A 23303-nucleotide genomic window follows, 5' to 3' on the forward strand; every position below is an offset into this window, starting at 1 on the left:
GGCCACGTCTGTGCCCTGGACAAACGTGAATAAGACCCAGAAGGACATGTTTTCAGTTCCTCCGGAAAGGAACGGGCAATTCCTGCCTACAATTGGCCGACGGGAGCATTTCTTATCTGCTAATACTTTAATCACTCCTGGGACTCTGCTTCCCCTCTGGCCCACAGCTCTGCTTCCTTGACAGTGACCTTGTTTCTCTCTGTCCCCACATGCACTGGGTCCAGCTATTCCCTGGGAGGACCAGCTCGACTGTGCCAGCCCAGGCGGCTGACAGAGGCCTTGAGCTCTGTCCTGCGGGCCTGGCGGATAAGGCTGTTGTCGTAGGGCTGGCGGGACTTCTTCCTGCAGCTGGATCAAACCAAACACAAGCGTGTGGAGGGGAGGTGCGGGCCTGGGGCTGGGCTGTCCCCTGGGCAGCCACTGGCCCTGTGGGGCCCCGGAGCTCTTGACCTATGGCCACTCCCAAGTGAGCTGTTCTAGTGGGTTTCCAGTGTGAAAAACAGAACGTACAGCATCCAGGAGCAACTTACATGGATTACGTGTTCAGATCTATAGCTCGGCTGTATTGGGTTAAATAAAGTATATTATTAAAATTAATTTCCTGTGCTTTTTTTTTTTAACATGGTTATGACATAATTTAAAATTACACATGCAGCTTGCATTACACTGCCCTGAACCCATGTGGTGCTGATCTGCAGGGACTCGGAGAAGTGTGTTTCTTTCCAGGTAGCTGCCTCTTGACCAGCTCTGCCCCTTCTAGGGGGCTTGCCTGCCCTGGGACCTGGGGTCCCAGCATTGACCGCGCCCCACGTCAGTGTCCCAGGCCTGGTCTGTGCCATTTCGCTCTCTCTGGACACTTCTCTTTTCGCATCTTGAGTCTAGGTGTGGGTGCTCCGGACTCCTTCCCCACTTGGGGCCCCCTCCTCTCCACAGCCTGTGACATTCAGTCTCAACTATTATCTGACTCGACTCCGTTCAGTATTAATTCAGATTCAGAAGTTTTTGGACTTTTTTTTAATATGTAAAATGGAGGGTTTGGGTTAGATGAACTTAACATTTTTCCTTAAAAAAATTCCTCGACTGTTGGAATCTACCTTGGCGTTCATCATCTTCCATCAGGTTATTTGCCACACACAGGTCCCTAATTTTCCCTCCGGTTCCACCTGTCTCTCTCACGGCTGCCAGAGCGTTTGCCGTGGGCGTGCTCTGGCCTTCTTGGGTAGAGACAAATGGCTCCCACAAAATCCAGCACGTGTGGTGGATGCCCCGTGAGGACTGGTTGAGAGAAACCTCTCTCATACCCGTTTCTTCTCTGAAAACTCTCCGTCTGCACCCTGGACCCCATCAGCACATCTAGAGCACCAAACTGTGTTACCCCCATCCGGTCTATCCAGCTCCCTCACCCAGCTACCGCTCTCCTCCACTGATTGCCTCCATGCTGCGCAGCTCCTGGACCCTGCTCACCTCCCCCATGCTCTCACCCCCCCATGCTCTCACCTCCCCCATGCTCTCACCTCCCCCATGCTCTCACCTCCCCCATGCTGCTCACCTCTCCCATGCTCTCACCTACCCCATGCTCTCACCTCCCCCATGCTGCTCACCTCCCCCATGCTCTCACCTCCCCCATGCTCTCACCTCCCCCATGCTCTCACCTCCCACATGCTGCTCACCTCCCCCATGCTCTCACCTCCCCCATGCTCTCACCTCCCACATGCTCTCACCTCCCACATGCTCTCACCTCCCCCATGCTGCTCACCTCCCCCATGCTCTCACCTCCCCCATGCTCTCACCTCCCCCATGCTCTCACCTCCCACATGCTGCTCACCTCCCACATGCTCTCACCTCCCCCATGCTCTCACCTCCCCCATGCTCTCACCTCCCACATGCTCTCACCTCCCCCATGCTGCTCACCTCCCCCATGCTCTCACCTCCCCCATGCTCTCACCTCCCCCATGCTCTCACCTCCCACATGCTGCTCACCTCCCACATGCTCTCACCTCCCACATGCTCTCACCTCCCCCATGCTCTCACCTCCCACATGCTCTCACCTCCCCCATGCTGCTCACCTCCCACATGCTCTCACCTCCCACATGCTGCTCACCTCCCACATGCTCTCACCTGCATGCTGCTCACCTCCTGCATGTTTTCACCTCCTGCATGCTCTCACTTCTACATGCTGCCTACCTCTTTGCTGACAAATCTGCATTTCTTATTTGTGTCCTGGCTTTCAGAGTTGTCCCCAATTTTCTTCTGCATCTTTGAAACATGTGGCTTTCGCCAGCTGCATTGCCTGCTGTCACCTGACACTCTATGGTCCTGGGCTTCCCCATGAACTCTCCCTGCCTCCCAGTACCTGCTTTTTCCTGTGTCCCAGCCTGACCTCAGCATTCCCCAATGCTGCGCCCTGCCTTCTCTGATGGTCAGAAACTGTCCCTGCCTCTTCCTGTTGCTTCCAGGGGGCTCTGTGTGGCCCCTTCGGGACTCTGGGGCTCCCCTGAGCGGCCCTGGCATTTTGGAGATGACATGGAATGAAGTCAGCATCCTTTTACTCCCTGGACACAGCAGACACGGTGCCGATGACCTGAGAGCTTTGCCAAATGGAATATTTTTAAAGCCTGGAAACAGGGATTAGCTCCAAAGTATTTTTTTTTTAAAAAAACAGAAATGTTATTAACACATATGTCATAGGATGTCAACAAAATTTAACTATTGTTGAGTCAACTGAAACTTAATGCACAGTTCGATAGAAATCATATTGAACCTGAGATGAGGTGCTTTTTAAAGTTTGGCTTGAAGTAAGATGAAGGTCACATGTCCCTGAATGAAGCACCGCCCTCCTCCCCCTTCTTCCCAGCTCCTCTTGACAATGAGATGAGGCTCAGAGTTTGACATTTATCTGTCGCACTCCCGTGGGGCGAACACACCCAGCCCGGCTCCCGGAGCTAAGGAGTGTGTCCTACTCATTTTGAATTTCCTGCACGGGACCAGGTGTGCTGAACCTCAGTGTGCTCAGCTTTTCACTGAACCCAATACATTTTTTTTTTTAATAAGGGACATTATGATCCTGCCTAAAGGTTTATATTTTATTTTTATGGAAACACCACCATATGGTGGTTTTCAAAACCACACATGTCTATAAACTGACCCCAGATGGCAAAAACCCTTAGCTGGGCTGCTAATAAAAATAATCATCTTGAAGCTCACATGATGGTAGTCAGTAAGACTTTAGTTTAAATTATATTTGACTCTTTCCTTGTGTTGACTTATGTATGTTATCCACACCATACTGTTGATGTAGAAACCAGTCTAGTTACACTATAACTACCGTTATGTGACAATAAATTCCTGCAGAGATAAGATAAAATTTTTCTTGTTAAGCATGAAATTATTGCTTAAAATTTTTTTTCTAAGAGTAGCTAAAAGAAGCATTTTCTAATGTGATAAAGTGGACTCTGCTGCAGGAAGGAAGGAAATATAAATCATGTTGACTCTGCAGAAGGAATGAATTTCTGGACCTAAACTGGGTGAAGGGATGGCTTAAGGATAAATGCTTTATTTTTATTTGCAGTGGAGTTATTACTTTAGACGGTTGCACTTTGGGGAATCTGGCTCAAGGAAATGATACTAAATGTGGAGAAAAAAATAAATGCTTTGTGCATAAATGTACCTCTTCATGTTTTTGTTTTTTTAAATGATAGCTCCAAATGTGAAATATCTAAATATGATTAAGTAAATATCATGCTCTAATTAGATAAGATTTTTGGAGATTGTGGACATGGGAAAAGGTTTCATATATTATTAAGCGAAAACAATTTTGAGGCAAAATTGTACAATATGAGGTACAGACATGGAAAATATGCTGAGGAAAAGATTCATAACTCAGAAGGATTGTGACCGTTTTTTGCTATTTTTTATTTTTTTATTGTGGTTATATATTTTTTTAGTGAAATAAAATTATTTTAGTTTTTTAAAAATTAATTATAAATTCTGCGATCCCCAACACACACCCATTTTATTATTTCATATACAACTATATATATTTAGAGATATATTTCAACAAATAAATTGACCCTGTGTCTCCAGTGGACATTTTGGTGCAGTGGGCTTGAATAGGAATGAGTACTGGACAAGGAAGGAACGCTCTTGTTATTAATGCACCATATGGAGCCGTGTAAACCTCAGCCCACTGTCCTAAAGGGTTGCCCGTCCCAGCTTACCTCACTGCACGCCCAGGCGGGTCTGGCTGGTGACAGTTAATGCCAGAACTGTGACAGTGCGCCCTGCACAGTGCAGGGCCGTCTCACGGTGTGGCAGGTGTGGTCCGTGCTGGAGCCAATGAGGCAGGACTGTGGGGACGGAGCCTCGTGCTCAAGACTTCAGGCCCTGCTGTGCTTGTGCAAAGACCTTCCACCTGTCAGTAACATTCCACTTTTATTCCTCTATACAGTGAGGGCAGTACTAGGGTTACTTTGTGGAGCTCCTCGGAGGAGTAAATAAATCATGGCTATGAAAATTTAAAAGAAAATGTTGAAGGCCTGTCCAAAAGGCAGATCCACAGATAACTCTTGGAGCTCCGTGGTGGGGAGGTGTGAGCCCGGGGACCCTAAGGGCTCTGGGGACTGGAGAGCAGGTGCTGCCCGAGCATGCGAGTCCCTCTTGCAGAAAACCTCACTGGCTGAATTGAAAACTGTCCTTCTGGTCCACAAACATGGGAAGTATTAGAACCATCTAATTACTTTCTCTCATTTTTTAGATAAACCTAGAACAGCCTAAATGAAATAATGCCATATTCCTCCTTGGTCCAATTTTCTGTTTTGAGTATTGTTTTGTTTTAAATTTATAGTGAAATGCCAGTGACTCATATTTTTTTCTAGAAGTATGCTGTTTAATCTCCATATATTTTGGGATTTTCAAGGTCTTTTTCTGTTACTGCTTTCTAGTTTAATTGCATTGTGTTGTGAGGGCGTGCTTGGTATGATTTCTGGCTTTTATTTGTTTGTTTTACATTTACGTTGTGTTTTGGGGCCTAGAATGTTCCATTTGAGCTAAAGGACTTGTGTATCATGCTGTATGGAGTATTCTTGATCAGACAGATCGGGTTGATCGTTAGTGCTGTTTAGTTCCACTGTGTTCTTACTGATTTTCTGCCTGCTGGGTTTGTCCATCCTGGGAGGGGCTGTGAGAGGCTCCAGTTGTTAATAGTGGATTTGTCCATTCTCCTTGTGATTCCATAAGTTTTGCCTCATATATTTTTGCCGCTCTGTTGTAGGGTGCTGCATGTTTAGGGTTGATCTGTCTCCTTGGAGGATTGACTCCATTATCATTTTGTAATGTCCCTCTTGTGCCTGATGAGTCTTTTGCTTTGAGCTCTGATTTTTGTGGAATTAACATAGCTAGTCCAGCTTTCTTTTGATTAGTGTTAGCGTGGTATATCTTTTTTTATCCTTTACTTTTAACCCAAATCTTCATATTTAAAGTGTATTTCCTGTAGAAACACAATATTTAGTTGAGTTCTTGGCTTTTTTATTCACTCTGAAAATCTTTTGATTTTTAACTGGTATGTTTAGATCATTCACATTTACACAAATTTTTAAAATGGAAAATATTGCATGTTGCTATTTGGAGTTGTTTTTTTTTTTTCTCTCCCCGTTACTAGCCTGTAAGTCTACCTTATTCCTTGCCAAAGTTACATAGTTAAAGGATTTGCTTTCGAAGTTCTTTACAGTGAGTGTGTGTTTCATCTCACCGTTCTAAATAAACTATTTTTTCCTGTGGCAATGCCTTTACTATAACAAGCTTCTCATTTTGTCCTGATTCGGAATCTGGTTGGGTAAATCAATTGGCTCTTTGTGAGCAGCTTTAAGCCTAAGAATCAGCTTCATTTTTATGAGTGATTTCTTAGAATCAGGAATGACGGTCAAATTAGCTGAATGCTAATAAAAGATCACAACAAGAGAATTTAAAAAAACTCATTAAATTAATTGATAACCAGTGAGCCAGTGTGCTTATTCCATAGGTATAATTTGACAGATGTCTGCACTGCTGCAGAGTGTGTTTTATTTTCCCTCAGAGAAGACAGATGTGAAGTAACTGAGCGCAAGGCAGCTCTACAGGGACCCCTGTGTTCCCAGCGCACAGACCATTAGCATACGATGCATGTAAACAGAGGGGTGCTTTATGGAAGCTGGACAAGACCTCTATTCATACTAAAGTCAAACACGTCGCACATGTGAAAACCTCCACTTACAGTTGCTGCATAAGTGTAACTGCACAGAGCTATAGTGCTTTTTGAGATATTCCCCTGCAAGTTCAGCGGCAGGTAAAAAACAATCCTAGGCTTGGAAATGCACAGACTGGGGAGAAGCAGGGGGATTCCTTTGGCCCCTTTTGTGTGCTTGTGTTTAAGGCACTGTAAGTAAGTGGGAGGGTCTCTCTTCCTGAGCAGTATTTTGCAGTGACAGCCAGGGGGCCCAGCAGCCAGAACGTCTGGTCATTATGGAGAGGAGGGAGAGAGGGAGGAGAAGGAATAGCCTCCACGAACTCTGACTTCTTTGTGGTTTTCAGAGCAGCCTCCACTCAAGATTTGCTTTAGGGAGCCTGCAAAGCAAAGAAATCAGGCCTTTTTGTGGAATTTTAATTCAGAGTTTGCAATACGTTCTACTTAGTATATGTGATCTTTTGTGAGGCAAAAGAAAAATAATTATTTTCTCTCAGTATCTCATGGGTAAAGTATACCCTATCGAAAATCTTTAGCCTCTAAAAATTTAAAGTTATAAATGCAGAGTAAAAAAAAGTTCAAAAAGGAATAAAACAAAGAATAAAATTCCCTGTAGTCCAAAATGATTACCAGCAGCTTTTCTTTTGCATCCTTCTAGAAAAATTGTGTGTGCAAATGTGTAACTTAAATTTGTGTTCACAGATGCGATCACGTTATATAAATTGTTTTGTACTGTGCCTTTTTATTTGCTGATGTATCTCACACATCTTTTTATACCAACACATGCGGCGTCAGCTTATTCTTCACTTGTATGAATGGTGCAATAGTATTTATTCAACTTGTTCTCTATTGGTGCACATTTATGTCACTTTCCACTGTTTGCACTTCCAAAGAATGCTACCAAGGTTGTTTTTTTTTTTAATATACACATGAAATAATTTTGCCAGTGTATCTCTAGAGTATAAACTCAGGGCAGCCTATGTGGGTCAGAGTTCTGTGTGTTTTATATTTTGCTCTGTTTCCGAGGGTTATGTGTGGGCATTTTTCCAAAATGGCATCCACTGTTGTACTACTAAAAAGTGAAATTTCCTCTTTCACCGCATCCAACAGTATTGAGTTTTTATTCCACAGTATCGAGGTTTTTAAACATTGCTGCTCTGATAGGTGAAATATGGTATCCTTTTACTTTGTGTCTTTAATGAAGAGTGAGATTCAGCATATTTTCAAATGTTTATCAACCACTGGTATTTCTCTTTCTGTGAACTCCCTGTTTCCATTTTTTGCCTACTTTTTTATTGCTGTGTTTTCTACTGATTTACAAATTTTCCTTTGTAAATTAGAGGTATGTATTCTTCATTGCGTGTAATAAGAGAAACCATTTCCAATTTTGTCATTCGTTTTTTGCCTTGCTTATGGTATTTTTTTCCAAATAGAAATAAATTGTATATAGTTAGATCTTTATGACTTCTGTATTTTTGAAGCTGGTTTTGAAAGGCCTTCCTCCCTCGTGGGTTGTAAACAGTTTATAAACAATTCAGTCATATATGTGTGTGTGTGTGTGTGTGTGTGTGTGTGTATATATATATATGTTTTTTTTTTTTTTTAGTAAAGGTGTAGTTTTACTTTTAGGCATTTTTAGGAAACCAGCCTACTTTTTTCCCACCTGTGTAGCCATTTGTCTCAATACTATTTAGTGAATGACCCATCTTTCTCCAATTGTTTAAGACGCTGCCTAGATGCATTTTGAGATACCTACAGAGAAGACACCTGTGGAGTCGAGGGTGCGAGCAGGCGCTTTGCAGCTAGACTTACTCAGGTTGCTCTAACCGGCCATCTAACCGGGGCAAGGACTTTAAACCGCTTCCTCTTTTGTAATGCGCAGCTCTTGTGCGGTGGCTGTGCTTTTGCCAGTGCTGTGCTTATCACAGCCGAGCTCGGTGAGTCACACAGGCATTGCTCAAAGAAAAACAAACCTTTGTCAAGGTGGGGGAGATGCCGTCCTTGCATCTCATCCCCACTCCTAGACCACGCTCCTCCTGTCACCATCCCTCTTCCTGTCTGTCTGAGTCTTCTCCAGACACACAGCCCCCCACCACCACCGTGTTCACTGGGGATCCTAGCAGCTAACGCACTGTCCTGCTTCCTGTTACTACTCTGCTGCGTCAGGCCATTCCCGACTGCGATCCCTCTCTGTCTTCCACGATCTCCTCCTCCATCTTCCATTAACCACCCACTCCTGTGGTAATTACTCAGTTATTCTGAAATCTGGACATTGTGCGTCCCCTTCTGCGACCCTCTGTCATTGCAGCTAACCTCCATTTGTACCTGGCCTTTAAAAACGCTTCCGCCCCACTGAGACCTTCAACCCTGCTTCCCTTGCTGTGTTCATTGCCATCCTGTGTCCACACTGCTCATTTTTCTGGAATGCTGTTCTAGTTTCACAGTCACCTGGCAAACATCCACCTTTGGCTACATCCGGTTTCCTACTGCTCTGCACCTGTGCCCGAGCAGCTCAGCGTGGCTGGAGAGAGACCCTCCGCCTTGTGGCTCCCGCAGGCACAGCCCAGCAGTTCTGCCGTGCCCCCTTGGCTTGCGGAAACCGCTCTCTCTGGGGTGTTCCTACCCCCGCCCCGGGGCTCCTCATGCCCTGTCTGAGTCTCCGTGTCCAGGTACTGGAGGCCCAAGGCCCCATCCTCAGACCTCATCTGTTCTCTTTCCCTTAGTCAGCCGTGCCTAGGTGAGCTCATTTAGTCGCCTGACTGTAACCGCACATCCGTCCTGGTGGCTCCTCACTTGTGTCCCCAGATCACCCCCGAGCCCGTGCCTGTCCTCTGCATAGCTCTGCACACAGCCGACCTCCCAGGGACTGACAGCTCTGTTCACCCGATTGCTCAGGACAAGGACCTGGAATCATCTTTGACTTTTTCCCCTCCCTCCTTCCCTCCCTCCCTCCCTTCCAGGGCTTTTGGATCAACCTTTAGAATCTCTTGGGTTTTAGCTTCTCACTACTCTCACCCCGATTTCCTTAGGCCAAGCCACCATCCCCCTTCGTTGAGCGTGTTCCTTCTGTGTCCTCTCGGGTCCTGCTTCCTCATTTCCTTCAGGTCTCGCTCAGCATAGCACCTCTTCAGAGAGGCCTGAAAGGCCACTCTAGGAAAATAGCACCCCCCTTCTTCCCCTGGTTTTATTTTGTTGTAGCTCTTATCACTAACTGATGGCACACAGGTAATGCATATGTGTGTGCACATACATGTGTGTATATTACATATATGTACACACATACATATATATACACACACATATACTGAGATGATGAAGTTGTAAAGGTTTTCAGTGGTTGTCCCTAACTCTGGTTTTTTTCCTCCTAGTGATTCCAGCTGGTCTTAGTTTGGGGCATTTGTTTAACAAGAAGTAATCTTATATGTAACTCACTGACACGGCCCTTTTCCATACTGATGCACATACACTTGGTAAAAGAAATAAATGAGTAAAATATTTTCTTTAATATATATTTTGGGTTCAGGTTGGCTTTCTCAGTTATTCTAAACTGTTGAGTCTTTTATTCAGAATTTGCAGTAGTGTATTTTCCTATAAAGGAGTGAATTAATTAAAACATATTGAAGCTGCCAGAGGAGCAGACTCTTAGGAAACAATAAGCTCATCCTGTGCCTTAGTGTGTCCTGTTTGCTTCAGTTACACCGAGGGTCCTGTGTGGCATAAAGTCCCTACATGGTCTGACATCCTGCAGAGCAGGGACTGCATCTTCTTCATCCTTGTATCACTCCATCCTGGCATCTTGGCGGATGGTGGGGTGCAGGAAAAGGTTGAGGAATGGATGAATATTTACTGGAGGTGTTCTGCTCAAACATGCATTGCTGGTGTTCTGCAAAACCAGACACTAAAAATACCAGGGTTTATTGGGACTGACCACGTGAAGCCTGTGTGGCATTGTAGCCACAGAACCTGGGCAAGCATGCAGCGTGGCTGGAGGGAGGACACACGACCGGCTGAAATGCTGCAACGCTTCATCTGTGCCCATTTGCTGGTGCTGAGGCAGAGCAGATGCAAGTTAGCCGTGTACCAATGGGCTGCTGTCTGGGTGGGGACAGTGGCTTTGCAACCTACCAACAGCCTGCAAGCCACACATGGATCCCAGCACACCCCCTGGGCAGAGAGCTCTGCAGCCGGGCACTCCTTATAAAGTTTTTTATGATGCAGCTCTGAAAGGTGCCTACTGCCAGTGCCCCAGCCGAGCAGAGAGCTTTTCTTCCTGCTGGAGGTTTTAATTCTATTTATGGGCTCTTCTTACCTGAGGAAAATGGCAGAAACGTGTAGTAAAAGAGATTTATTATCTTTTGTTTGAAGGATTGGAATTTATTGCCAAGTAAAGGCAGAAGATAGGTTTGCAACGGAGTAGATGCCATTTCCTGGAATGGATATCTTGATGCTGCTCAGGACCAAGGAGGAGCAGCCTTCTGCAGGGGAGAGGCTCGCTCTCTGTCGGGCCAGGTGACATTTGGAGGTCCGGTTACAGCTCTCAGCTGGGGGACACGTTAGCATTGAAGACTTCAGCCCTGAGCAGCCTGGTCATGACTGTTGCAAGAAAATTTGCATGTTCAGGCTGCACATGGGCAAGGATGCTATTTTAGTAAAGGAGGAGTAAGGAGGAAATATCCTTAAGAGAAATGTGGGGCTGTCCACCAGGGCATGTCTTGTGTCTGGTGCTCTCTGATGCCCTGCTTTGTAGAGCCTGGGATGGTCCAGCAGAGGCAGAGGGGGAGAGAAAAGGGTGCAGTTGATTTTGTTCTTTGCCCCCTGGCCAGAAATGCCTAAAAATAAGCAGAGTTCAGATATTGGTATTGCAGCCCTGATGAGCAAAAGCTATACTTGAGAAAAGAGAAAATTTGGGAAATCCTCATATAATCTTGCCTTAGTCGTTTTAGATATTTTTCCAATTGATAAGTTTCTTTTTTCCTTTTTAAATAATAGTTTCATTGGAATATAATTCACGTAGCATAAAAGTCACCGGTTTGAAGTGTGCCCAGTGGTTTTTAGCACATCCTCAGAGTTCTGCAGCCGTCACCACTCTTTCATTCCAGAGCATTTTCGGTACCGCCTAAGTCTCTGCGCCCGTCAGCACCCACTCCTCATTTCCCATGCTCCCAGCCTCTGCAAACAGTAATTTACTTTCTGCCTCTGTAGATTTGCCTATTCTGGACCTTGCATGAGGTGTCACACGGTGCCTGGCCTTCTGTGTCTGGCTCCTTCTCTCAGCACATTGTGTCCAGGACTCACCCACATGGCAGCGTGAATCGGTACCACGTTCCTTCTTGTGACCAGATACTTTGTGTGGACATCCCACGGTGTGTTTTACACATTCTCCAGTTGATGGAAATACGGGTCGTTTCTACTTTAGGATATTATGAATAATGCTGCTGTGAACACTCGTGTGTAGGTTTTTGTGTGGGGATGGGTTTGCATTTCTTTGGGGTGTATACCGAGGTGTGGAATTGGAGGGTCATGTGGCAACTCTGTGTTCAACACTCGGAAGAACTGCCCAACCGTTTCCTAAAGCCACTGAGCCACTTGACATTCCCACCTGTGGTGTGTAAGGGTTCACACTGCTTCACATTCTTGCCTGTAATTGTATTATCTGTCTTTTGATGCTAGCCATCCTAGTGGGTGTGAAGTGCTATCTCATTGTGACTTCGATTTGTATCAATTGAGTAAACACATTGAGCAGCTTTTCATGTACTCATTGGCCATTTGCATATCTCCTTTGTAGAAATATCTGTTCAAATCCTTTGCTTATTTTTTATTTGGGTTGTCTTTTCATTATCAAGTATTCTTCTTCTGAATATAAGATCCTTATCCGATACATGATTTGCAAATACTTCCTCCAGTTATGTGGGTTGTATTTTTACTTCTCGATGGTGGTTTTTGATGTACAATATATTAACTTTGATGGATTCCAGTTTGTTTATTTTTTATCTTATTTTTTGTGCTTTTGTTGCCACATCTAAGAAAGATTCTAAGATCACAAAGATTTACTCTCATGTTTTTTTCTAAGAGTTTTATAAGTTTAGCTCTTACATTTAAATCTATGATTCATTTGGACTTAATTTTTGTGAAGGGTTTAAGGTCTGTGTCCAGGTTCAGTTTTATAGCACCATTTGTTGAAAAAAACCATCATTTGCCCATTGAAATGTCATGATATTCTTGTCAAAAATCAACTAAACAAAAATGTAGTGGTTTATTTCTGGACTGTCAATTCTGATCCATTAATCTATATTTTCTTCCTTATGCCAGCATTATACTCTCTTGATTAGTGTAGTTTATAGTAAATTTTCATATTAAGGAATCTAACTCTTCCAACTTTATTTTTCTTTTCAAAGTGCTTTTAGCTATTCAGGGTCTTTTGGATTTCTTTGTGAATTTTAGGATCAGCTTGTCAATTTTTGTAAAAAAGGCAGCTGAGATTTTAATAGAGATTGCATAGAATCTCTTACTCAATCTATTAATCAATTTGGAAAGTATTGCTATCTTAACAATATTGTTTTACAATCCATGAATATAGGATGTCTTTCTATTTATTTTAGGTCTTCTTTAATTTCTTTTAATGATGTTTTGGTGGTTTTCAATGTACAAATATAGTATATCTTTTGTTAAATTTACTTCTAAATATTTTATTCTTTTTGTTACTGTTCTAAAGCATGTCTCTTGTAACAGCATCTAGTTGTTATTTAGTCTTCCAATTTCTGCCCTTTGGAGTGTTTGAACCGTTTAAATGTAATCACTGGTAAAGTTGATTTTGTCTGTCATTTTACTCTTTGTATTCTATGGGTCTTGTGTCTTTTGTGTTTCTCTCTTCTTCCATTTTGCCTCATAGATAGCTTCATTATACCATTTTAATTTCATTTTTGTTTATTATACATTTTCGAGTTCTTATTGCCCTGAGGACCGAGCCTTTCTGCAGCCCTCTCCCTGTAGGAGACCCGCTGGGCAAAGCCGAGTGGCTGTGATTGGGACAGGAGGGGACAGAATTGGAGATCCGGGGACAGTTTGTTATCCCAGAATTGCCTGTGTTGATGGATTTATCTGTCAAGTTCTTGGTGGAATTTTTACATAGTAAACCTCAGTTTCTTCTCCACTGAACTGTTATACTTTACAAATGTTTGATCGGGTGAGATTTCTAGTAATTCTGCAGTGGTCTTCCTTCCAGGCCCAAGGCCAGTGCTGGGGTGAGGCTGGAGAGCTTGGCTCTGTGCCCTGCTCCTGCCACCCTGCCCTCTGACCACCCCGCCCTTCTCTCGTTCCCAGGTAACCGGCACCCCGCTCACCTGACATGCCTCCGGGTGCCCCAGGTCTGCAGGGAGCCCTGGTGCCAGAGACCTTCTCCCACTCCTCCCTGCGCCGCGGGACATGAGGGAGGAGCCAGCTGAGTGCACATAAGCGCCACAGGACACCAGACTTGGCCGCAAGATAGTTCTTCTCCTGCCCTCTGACTGCTCAGAGGTAACTTTGAATTTGGAAAATGGAGGCTTAAAAACCTTAATTTATCTCTTCTTAGTGGACTCTCAGACCATTGTTTGGCCTGCCTGGATGGATTTCTCTATACCTCTTAAAGCACACCTCTTAGGAAGTTGCCTAGTAGTTTCTCTGGAATGAATTTTAAAGATGGTCCTCAGCACATTGCGTTAAGCTATTGTAGTAATTTATGCTTTACAGAGGTTTCCACGATTCTTTATTTACTGCTTATAACAATCTTGCAAGTCTCATGTTTTAGAAGGTCAGAGTTATGTGTCGTGATGCTCCCTGGTTCATTAGTTCATTGAGAACACAGGGACCGAGCTCCCGCGTTGTGCCGGGATTTGCTCTAAACCAGGACACACGGGGCACGCAGCAGCGCCAGCACCTGCTCTCGCCGGATGCTGTGCTTGTGGGGGTGCGTGTGGACGATGGGGGTTGGACAGGCATGGAGGGACAGACAGCATACAGTTGACAGTGCAAAGAAGGAAATTATATGCTACCTGACAAGGCACAAATGTTGTGGAGAAGAGAAAAAGTGGACCAAGTTTAGTGGGTAGGACAGGTTTCAGTCTCCAATGGAGTGGTCAAGGAGATCTCACCAGAAAGGTGACATTTGAACACGGACCTGAAGGTATTGCAGGAGCTAGCCGTTTAGCATCCGTGCAGGAGCGTTGTAGAGGGAAGGGACAGTGGGTGCGAGGCCCTCGGCCAGAGTGTGGCACGCTGGAGGAGCCCTACAGCCATGGTGGCTGGCAGGGAGCCAGCAGGAGCAGTGAGCTGGGGTGGGCCGGCGGAGGTGACAGGCCCTGGCTGCGGCTGGCACTGCAGGCTGTTGCGGGATTCTGGGTTCATGATGGGAAATCAGTGCAGGGTTTAGGCAGAGGAGAGCCAGGGTCTGCATTCCATTGGGTCCCTCCGGCCTCTGCCTTGGGAACATGCTGTAGAGTAGAGGACAGGGGTAGAATCCAGGGGACATCTCAGAGGCCAGGGGACATCTCAGAGAGAAAGCCATCATAGTAACCCAGATGAGAGACCGTGGTGTCATGCTCCGCTGGTGGCAGTGGAGTGGTGAGGAGTGGCCGTGTCTGGGTGTAGTTTGAAGAGGGAGCCCTGCAGATGTCCTAGCAGAGCGGACGTGCAGTGTGAGAAAAGGGACAGTCTGTAAGTGCTGGTGCCAGGGACTTTAGTTTGAGTAACTAAGTGGTGTTGTCAGCAACTGAGATGGAGACGGCTGCAGCTGGAGAAGGTTTGGGCACAGAAAGAGATTAGAAGTTCAGTTTGAACATGTGGAATTTGGGAAGATTATGGGATACCCTAATGGAGATGCTGATCGGGCAGTTTGGCCCAGTCTGCTGAGTTAGGAGGCCGTCTACACCAGAGATGTCATGGGAGCCTTTGGCCTGTGCTTGGTATTTGACTCAGATGACATCCCCTGTGAGAGAAGAGAAGTTTTAGGGACTGGACCTGGGTCTCCCAGTGTCATGGGGGACAGGAGAAAAGGACAGGCTAACGAGGGGAGCTGAGAGGGGGCAACCAGAGAGGCAGGGGGAACCAGGCATGACATCTGGGGACCGACGTGAGATCATTTCAGAAAGGAGGCAGTGAAGGGCTGGCCCAGGGCTCGAGGCCTGGGTCCCTGGAGGACACTGGTCTGCTGGCTGCGGTGGCACAAGCCGGCTTGGAGGGAAGGGTGCAGGGGAGGAATTGGAGACAGATTGTCCCCAACTGTTCTGAGAAGCTTTGCTGCAGAAAGGAGCACGATATGGGGTGATGCCTGGTGAGGTAAATAGGATCGGGGGATAGTGTGGAGCGGGAAGCTTTGGCAGCATATTCATATGTTGATGGGAGTGACCCAGTGGAGAGGGGACTATTTATTGATGCTGCAGGACAGACGGTCGCTGAAAGCATTTGAGTAGGAGAGAGGGCTCCGTGGACAGTGGAGGTCCGTCCCAGCTTTAGGAGACGCACAGATAGTTACCAGGGGGAGTGGACCCAATGACAGAAAGGGGGTGGCGCTTGGAGGAGGGGGCTCTGCAGTTCTCTTCTGATTGTTTATCTTTCCTTTGTGAAATGGACACAGTCAGCAGCTTAGGTGATGTGGAGGAGGTGGGTAATTCGCAGAGACAAGGAGGCAGCAGAAAGGCCTCTAGGAAGGGGGTGCAGAGTGGTCGCCTGGGGGTGGCGAGAGCCCACCGGCAGCTGTGGCCATGGACTGAAAGCATCCGTCTGGGTGGCCGCCTGCTTCCCAGACAGCCGAGCCGGGGAGTTGGTGCACGCGAGGTGTGTCAAGAATTGAATGACCTTTGATTGCGTGGCCAAGCAGAGAGGGACGGAGTGAGGGCGTAGCCACCGCTGGCATGTGAGCAGGAGAAAGATGATCGCACTCGCAGAGGGGGTGATGCAGGGAGGTGAGGAGAGAGAACGAGGGGCGATGCGTGCTGGGAGACACAGGAAGGGGGTCGTGCTGTGGGGCCAGAGCGCTGGAGAGAGAGCTGGAGCAGTGCCGGGTGGTCTGAGGTGGTGCGAGGAACTGGGAACCGGGCCACTTGCAGGATCCCTGAGTTCCAACCCTCCTCCGCAAGCCCTGGCTCCTCAGTCACCGGCCTCGCATTGTCGTGGTCTGACTTTAGAAGGTCCTGCTGCAGAAACCTTGCTGGCCACCTGCTCCATGTGCAGCAGTACCTGATGTCCTGTTGGTGACACGGGGAAGGTGCTGCTCACATGTCACGGGTACCTGTCCTGGCTGGGTCCCCGTGGCCCGGTCGTGGCCATGTGGAAGTTGACATTGAAGCTGCCCTCCCACTTCCTCTTTGATTCCTTGGAAAATAAGTGCATTCTGACTTTTTTTTTTTTTAACTTTAACTTCAAAATTTTAGGAGTATTGCATCTTACTTTGCAATGCACTTATTGGTCGAGATACGCAGAATCCCTTCAAGTATGCAGGAAAGCATTAAAGCGCTGGAGGAAACACTTCAAGGCCAAGTGGAATTTTACATCCTTCCCTGCGTGGGCCCCCACCCCCCTCCCAGGACACTCTGTTTGGGAATCTGCCTCAAACAAATTCCAGAACTGTGAAATGGCGTCATATGCACAAAAGATTCATGGCAAAGAGGACAAAATATCAGAAAATGACATTCCAGCACAAGCAAAGATATTTTTAAATGTTTAGGATTTATAAAGCGGAATGGTTTTGGTGAACTATAACCCACCCTCAGTTCACCCTTCTGTGATTGAAGTAGCTAAATCTGAAACGTAGGTTTTTGTTCTGTTTTGTTTTGTTTTGTTTCCCAAGTGGAGAATATCATTGGTTTTTTGAAAAAAAGAAATCTTTTGTTAAGAAACCTTGACTCGGCCTTGGCTGTCACTCAGCCTTGGGACTCCCCGCCTATCGAGAACCAACCGCAGCTGTTTATGACCGGCTCATTGCTGGTCTGCGTTTGGCTCCTTGGCCTTCAGGGCAAAGGTCGTTTTGAAACACGAACTAGAAACAAAAATATCAATACCCTGCTGTAGTTCTTCGTGGTTTCAGAGTTGCTGACGTGGGGAATTGAGCAGTATTTTTAGAAATGGAAACCGTTAGAGATGCTGTTCTGAGATGCGGTGGCTGGTGGCATTGTTAAAGTCGATCACAACAACCACACTTTCCATGTTTAGCTCAGTTGTAATTTTTTGTGCTTTGTTTGTTTTTGTTTTTGGACTGCTTTGGTCCATTTTCATACGTGTGCTGTGCCCTAAGCTGTGACAGTCTGCTGCTGGGTGAGCCTTCTCTAAAGCCTGCCTGGGGTTGACAGGGACCGAATTGGAGGGGGAGGGATGACTCGAGGGAAAGGAACAGATGGTACCTGTTCCCTCTGATGTATGGATTTCTCCAGAAAGATCCAGCAGACATTAATCAGCATCCATTGTATGCAAGGTCGCATGTTGCGGGCCCTGTGGGTAAATGAGGAGACATAAGCTTCTGTTTGTAGAAACATGGTTTTCTTCGAGTAATGTTAACAAGCTGAGGATGTGCACTCCAGTTCCCGAAACTCGAGCACAGGCCCAAGTAAAACTAAGGCGGTGAGAAATGGATGCTGAGTATTAGAAGAATACTATGGGGAGAGGAGAGGTGTGGGGACGGAGCCCCCAACACAGGACTGGGGGCCGTGGGGCTGAGGAGGTGGGACCCACCCTCTGGGCAGGCAGAGCCCTGACAACTCCTGGAGGGGACAGAAGGGACTCAGAACAAAGGGTTCTGGGTGGGCATCCTGGGTGGGCACTGCTGTGCTTCGAGGACAAGACTGAAGGTGGCGAGAAGACGCAGTAGGAAAGGTGGCCGTGGGGCTTAGCAAAAATCAATATGAGTTTTTTCCTGATTTTAAAAATATAGTTTCTGTTTTGGTGACTCCCAAAAGCCTCATGACAGAGCTTCGTAGACACATGTGATACACATTTACCAAAGAAATATCATGCCTCCTCCCTTGCTTATAGCATCATAAATAACTTCTAATTTTAGCTCCACTTCACGGTGCTGTATTAGATATTAATGAGAAAACCATTAGTATCTTGCCCTTATAATCTGTTATAAAATGGATAACATAATTCAATACTTCAATCTCACTTTACTCCTCACCTTACTGAGTTTAATAATCTATTTTATGAGTTGTGTTCCATAATTTATTTCTCAGTGTTTTAGAAGTGTTTTCCTCTCTCTAAATATATAGAATATAAACAAATGTAATACATATAAATGTATATGTAAATATATATAATAAATATAAAAATATTTATTTGCATTTAAAAATACACTGAAACCTTTTCTGATAGAATATAGGTGTGATTGGCTGATTGGTTTGACAGTGAGAACCTTCCTCATCTCTTCGGTTATTGGAATGAGCAAAATATGCAAATAATTTTGACAAACATGTAATTAAAGCATTTGTTATAATACAATCATGTATAAAGTTTTTATCAAACTTTTTCTAAGTATATTGGCTTAAACAAGGTGCCTTTTTAAGAGAAAAAGTAATGAGTACAATTAAGTTATTTATAAAGTCTTTGCATGGTCTTTTGATATATTTCCCAGAAATTAGGTCCTAAATGACTAATGTCCTGGTTTTACATCCTTGTGCAGATCTGGTTCCCAAAGCTTTTCTTTTGTGGGAAAAATCTGCTGATCAAGCTGTCAGCTGATCACTGAAGTTAGTTTTTATTTTATTACCATGTGATTTTTGGCATATGTAAAAAAGTTCAAAGACTTGAGTTTCATTTTTACGATACATTGTCTGATCCCATCTATGTATGTATGTGAATAGGGTACTAAAGTTATTATAGCTATAAAAATGAAAAATTAGAACAAAATTGGATATTATTATAAATATAAGCAATATTTATCTGTGAATACACAAACTTCAGTAGAATAAAACTCCACTCATTCTATATTTAATAAAGTTTTATTTTTTAGACCTAAGAAGTATACACTAATTTGTCATATTTGTGTTGTTCCTATCAATTGTATAATATAATAATTACAATTAGATTTAATACTCAGAATCTTATGGTAACAATTTATTTCAAAAATACTTTTCTTAAAGTATTTTATTAAAATACTTTTCTTAATTTTTAAAATCAATAAAATACTTCTAACAATAAAATATAGACAAAGAATCAAAAGTAGGTTAGGAGAATAAGAATGGTAATATAGTTGCAGAGAGTTAAAGGAATGTTATAAAATTTCTGCCAGAGGAAAAGAAATTTCCTACATACTTTAAAAATTAGAGATATGCCAGAAACTAAATTTTTTTCAACTGTTGCTGACTTATTTTTTAAAAAGCAGTATGTTAGAAGTTACATCTTTTTCAGCTATTTGAAGTTCTTAGAAAATGTTTTGATGGCAACTGAGGAATGTGTAAAGGGCCTGTGTAGTTTTTAAAAATGATTTTAGGCTGTATTCAGGCAAAAAAAAGAAAAAAAAGAGGAAAGTCTTGGCTTCATGCTACACAGAGGGGATGGGAGGCTCCCTGGGGTAGCGGGAAGAGGTGGACGTTTGAGAGCTGGAGATGGTGTGAGATCGGTCGCTGCCTCTTCCTGCCCAGGTGTTGGGGGAAACCACTTACTCTGGGAGCCTGGATTTTTTTCCTCCTGCAGTGGAATGACAGATGTTCTTAGTGAGAATCACATGTCTTGGAGGATGGGGAAGTTTTTCAAGAGGTGTAAACAACACTCAGATACCAGCACTCAAATGCTAGTTATGAGTTGAGGACTAAAGGCAAATGAAATGATCACTGCAGCCCCATCTCAGGCCCTGAGGTGCAAGCCTGGTGCACTGCGTTCTCTGAGGGGGAATATTCTGATTAGGACAGACAGCTGTAGCAATTTGGGGGTTCTGGATCTGGTTAAGGGGTATCTTCCAGTACAGCAGAGAAAAGGGACAGCCTTAGAGGAGGGTGGTTTTGTTCTCAGGCTCCTGGAGCCATGCGAGTTTGGACCCTGTCCAAAGGTCTAGGGAAACACGAGATAACTCGCAGTTGTTGCTAACAGCTATCAATTGTGTATCACTTTGACGTTCATAAATCAACTTCCGCTTGCACTGCTATTTTATCAGTTCTAACAGTGCCCATGTGAATTACAGTGCGCCACATCGTCCAGCTGAGAAAGCGAAGACTGGGAGGGGCTTGCTCAGTGCAGCTGGTCATCGGTGGAGGTGATGGCCAGCTCCCAAGTCTCATATCACCCTTCTGCCAGATAGAAGTTTTGCAGGGACTCTTAGGAGGCTACTCTTAGCACCAGGAAAGCAGGGAAGGTTAGGAAAGCTTGGAAGATATCTGGATTCAGAATGGAAGTGATTTAGGACTGCAAGACCCTACCTACAGGATCCAGGTGATCATGGATGTGGTGGGAGGGGAGTGGGGACTTTCCTGGATGCTGGTGTTTTTCAGGGGCCCCCTTAAGGGCTATCAGTGTTTTATGTGGTTCAGAAAAGTTCTTGAGTCCAAGCACTAACTGCCCAGCTATGGGAGGGGACACATACTGAAGTCGGATGACTTATTTTGCAGAGTTTAGGAACATCACTGTTAAGAGGATGTTAACATTAGGGAAAGAGGGGAGTGTGGGCAGAGGAGGGGCACCAGTGGGCTCTGGAGTGTCCCTTCCTGCAAGTGTGGGCCAGGCAGGGTGACCATGCGGTGCTTTTGAGTTCCATTCTCTTTGCCCAGTTCAAGTTGAACACGGGTGCAGGCTGAAGCCAAACCCCAGGGAGTATAATATTGTCACTAACCCCTCTCAGAAAGAAAGTCAGAATCAATTTTAGGTTTTGAAAAATCAGAGTCTTGAAGAGCCTGTTGTGTTAAACTTTTCTTCCCTGTATAAGTGAATGTGAAGGTTAACTAGAAACAGGAGGTTTTGTAAATAAACCGTTCCAGGATGGGGGAATAAAATCACATGTCAGAATCTGAAGACATAGGAGGTTAGTCTGGGGAAGGTATTTCACAGTACTTTTTATTTATTTATTTAGGACATCAAGGAACTCCGGGTCGAACAGAGTAAATTCAAAGTACCTGGTGTGAGAAAGGTTCTTCCTTAGGGCAGGAATGGAAGGATGTCTTCTGTATTAAAAGGATTGTCAATCTGTAGACTTAAAGAGCTGGCATTGGAGGTGGGTCTGGGCTCTTTAGCACAGGGTTGTGCTTCTGACCAAGGAGAGGTTGCGGGAGGAGGATGTGCAATTTGTGCAGGAAGTTCTGTCCCAGAGGCCTGAACTCAGCCAGACCAGCCAGGTTTTCTTCAAATTTGTCGATGATGAATCAACATCGGATTTTTTGAATCTATTCAGGATCTGTCTTTGCTCTGAATCTTAACTTTTGTATTTGAGTTCCAAACATTTACCAATTAATTACTTAAGTAATTATGGATACTGTATTTTTAAAATAAGTACGTGCACACAATAAAATCATTAAAATAAAGCTACAGAGAGGGCATTAATGAAAAATTTAAATTCTCCACCTTTTCTTCTTCCCCAGAGAAAACCACTACTATTATTATTATTTTCATTTTTTTTTGTATGACTCATGTAGAAAAATTTAGGACACATAAAAAGTACTCACTTTTTAATCTACACAGAATTAAGCCATAGTACTACTCTAAGCAGTGCGATTAGGGAAGTGTATCCAGTAGGATTCGATACCTGGGAAACTTCGTGTATGTAATTTATGAAGCGTGATTAGTGAATGCCCATGAACCTGTCTTCCAGACAGGAGCCTTGTGAGCGCTGCTGCAGAGGCACTGTAAGTGCTCCTCCTGGATCGCTGCTGTGACGTCCCACCTTCCCCTGAACCACCCCCCCATCTTCCCATGCTGTTTTGGGCAGTCTGTTTTGCTAAACTGTGTATCCTTTTCCTCATTAACAGTGATGCTGTGCTATAAGTAGACTTGTTCACTCAATGTTCCATTTCTAAGATTTAACCGCATTGTTCCGTGTAGCTATATTTATTCAATTTGCTATTATATAATATTTGATAATGTTCACATCAAGCTCTTCTTACATTCTGCTGTCATTAGATGTTTGGGTTATTTTCAGTCTTTACTGTTACAAAAAATTCTGCTGTTACTATTCTTGGTACCTAAATACCTGGTGCATAAGTGCAATTTTTTCTTGATTATGGTCTTAGGAAGAGCATTTGGACCTGAAAGGAAGCTAATTAATGATCAAATATACAATAAAATATTACAATGATTTCAAAAGTGGGATTAGACCAATTCACATTGTCATCAGCAGTGAATAAAAGTTTCCTTTAAAATTAGTGCCTTTCTTATCCCAACACTTGGCATTGTTAGGCTTCTTAATTTTTGCCAGATTAGTGGTAGAGTGAATTTAATATGCCAGTATTGTTGAGCTTCTTTTTACTTGTTTAGTCACCATCAGTTTTGTCTGTTGTAAAATGATTATTCCTGTGTTCAGTGTAGTTTTCCATTGGATCATGTTTTTTTCTCATTGATTTTAAGCCTTTTAATATATTCTGAAGAATATTGTTGTTAGTTTCATGTGTTAAAATATTACCTCCCAGTTTATGACATAATTTTCATTTTCTATTAAGTGTCTTTTTGAAGACTGGAAGTTCTTGATTTTAACACACTGAATATACTGATCTTGCCCTTATAGAGTGAGGGCCTTTTATTTAAGACATTCTTCTGTATTCTGAGGTCATAAGTGGGTCTCTTATATTTTCTTTTAATAGTTTTAAAATTATTTAGAATTAATTTTTCTTTGTAATGTAGGAATCTGACATGATATTTATCCATAAGGAAAAATCACACCTGGTACCGTTTATTGAACAGTCCTTTTCCCCCATTGATCTGAAATACACACTCCGCTATGTGTCACGTTTCCATACATTATGGGTTTGTTCCTGTGCCCCTTTATTTTGCTTGGATTGCGTTAGATCTGTAGGTCAGTGTAGAAAGAATCACCATTTTCTATGTTCGTGAGTCTTCTTGGCCATGAACGTTGTATCACTATCTGTATGTTTATGTCATCTTAAATTCTTTTCTGTTAAAGTGTTATGCTTTGCTCTAGATAGGT

The 23303-nt window shown here is 44.2% G+C and overlaps 1 protein-coding gene across 1 annotated transcript in view; it reads left to right on the forward strand.

Annotated features, from left to right (window-relative positions):
- The window catches only part of RNF144A (ring finger protein 144A), a 109754-nt gene that overhangs the window by 8487 nt on the left and 77964 nt on the right, over positions 1-23303 (forward strand). Inside the window, exon 2 of the mRNA XM_045548987.1 lies at positions 13538-13732. The gene's annotated coding sequence lies outside the window, so the exon portion shown is untranslated. The remainder of the gene's footprint in view (positions 1-13537; positions 13733-23303) is intronic.

Source organism: Lemur catta, chromosome 4 (assembly GCF_020740605.2).
Source record: "Lemur catta isolate mLemCat1 chromosome 4, mLemCat1.pri, whole genome shotgun sequence".
Classification (NCBI taxonomy): domain Eukaryota; kingdom Metazoa; phylum Chordata; class Mammalia; order Primates; family Lemuridae; genus Lemur; species Lemur catta.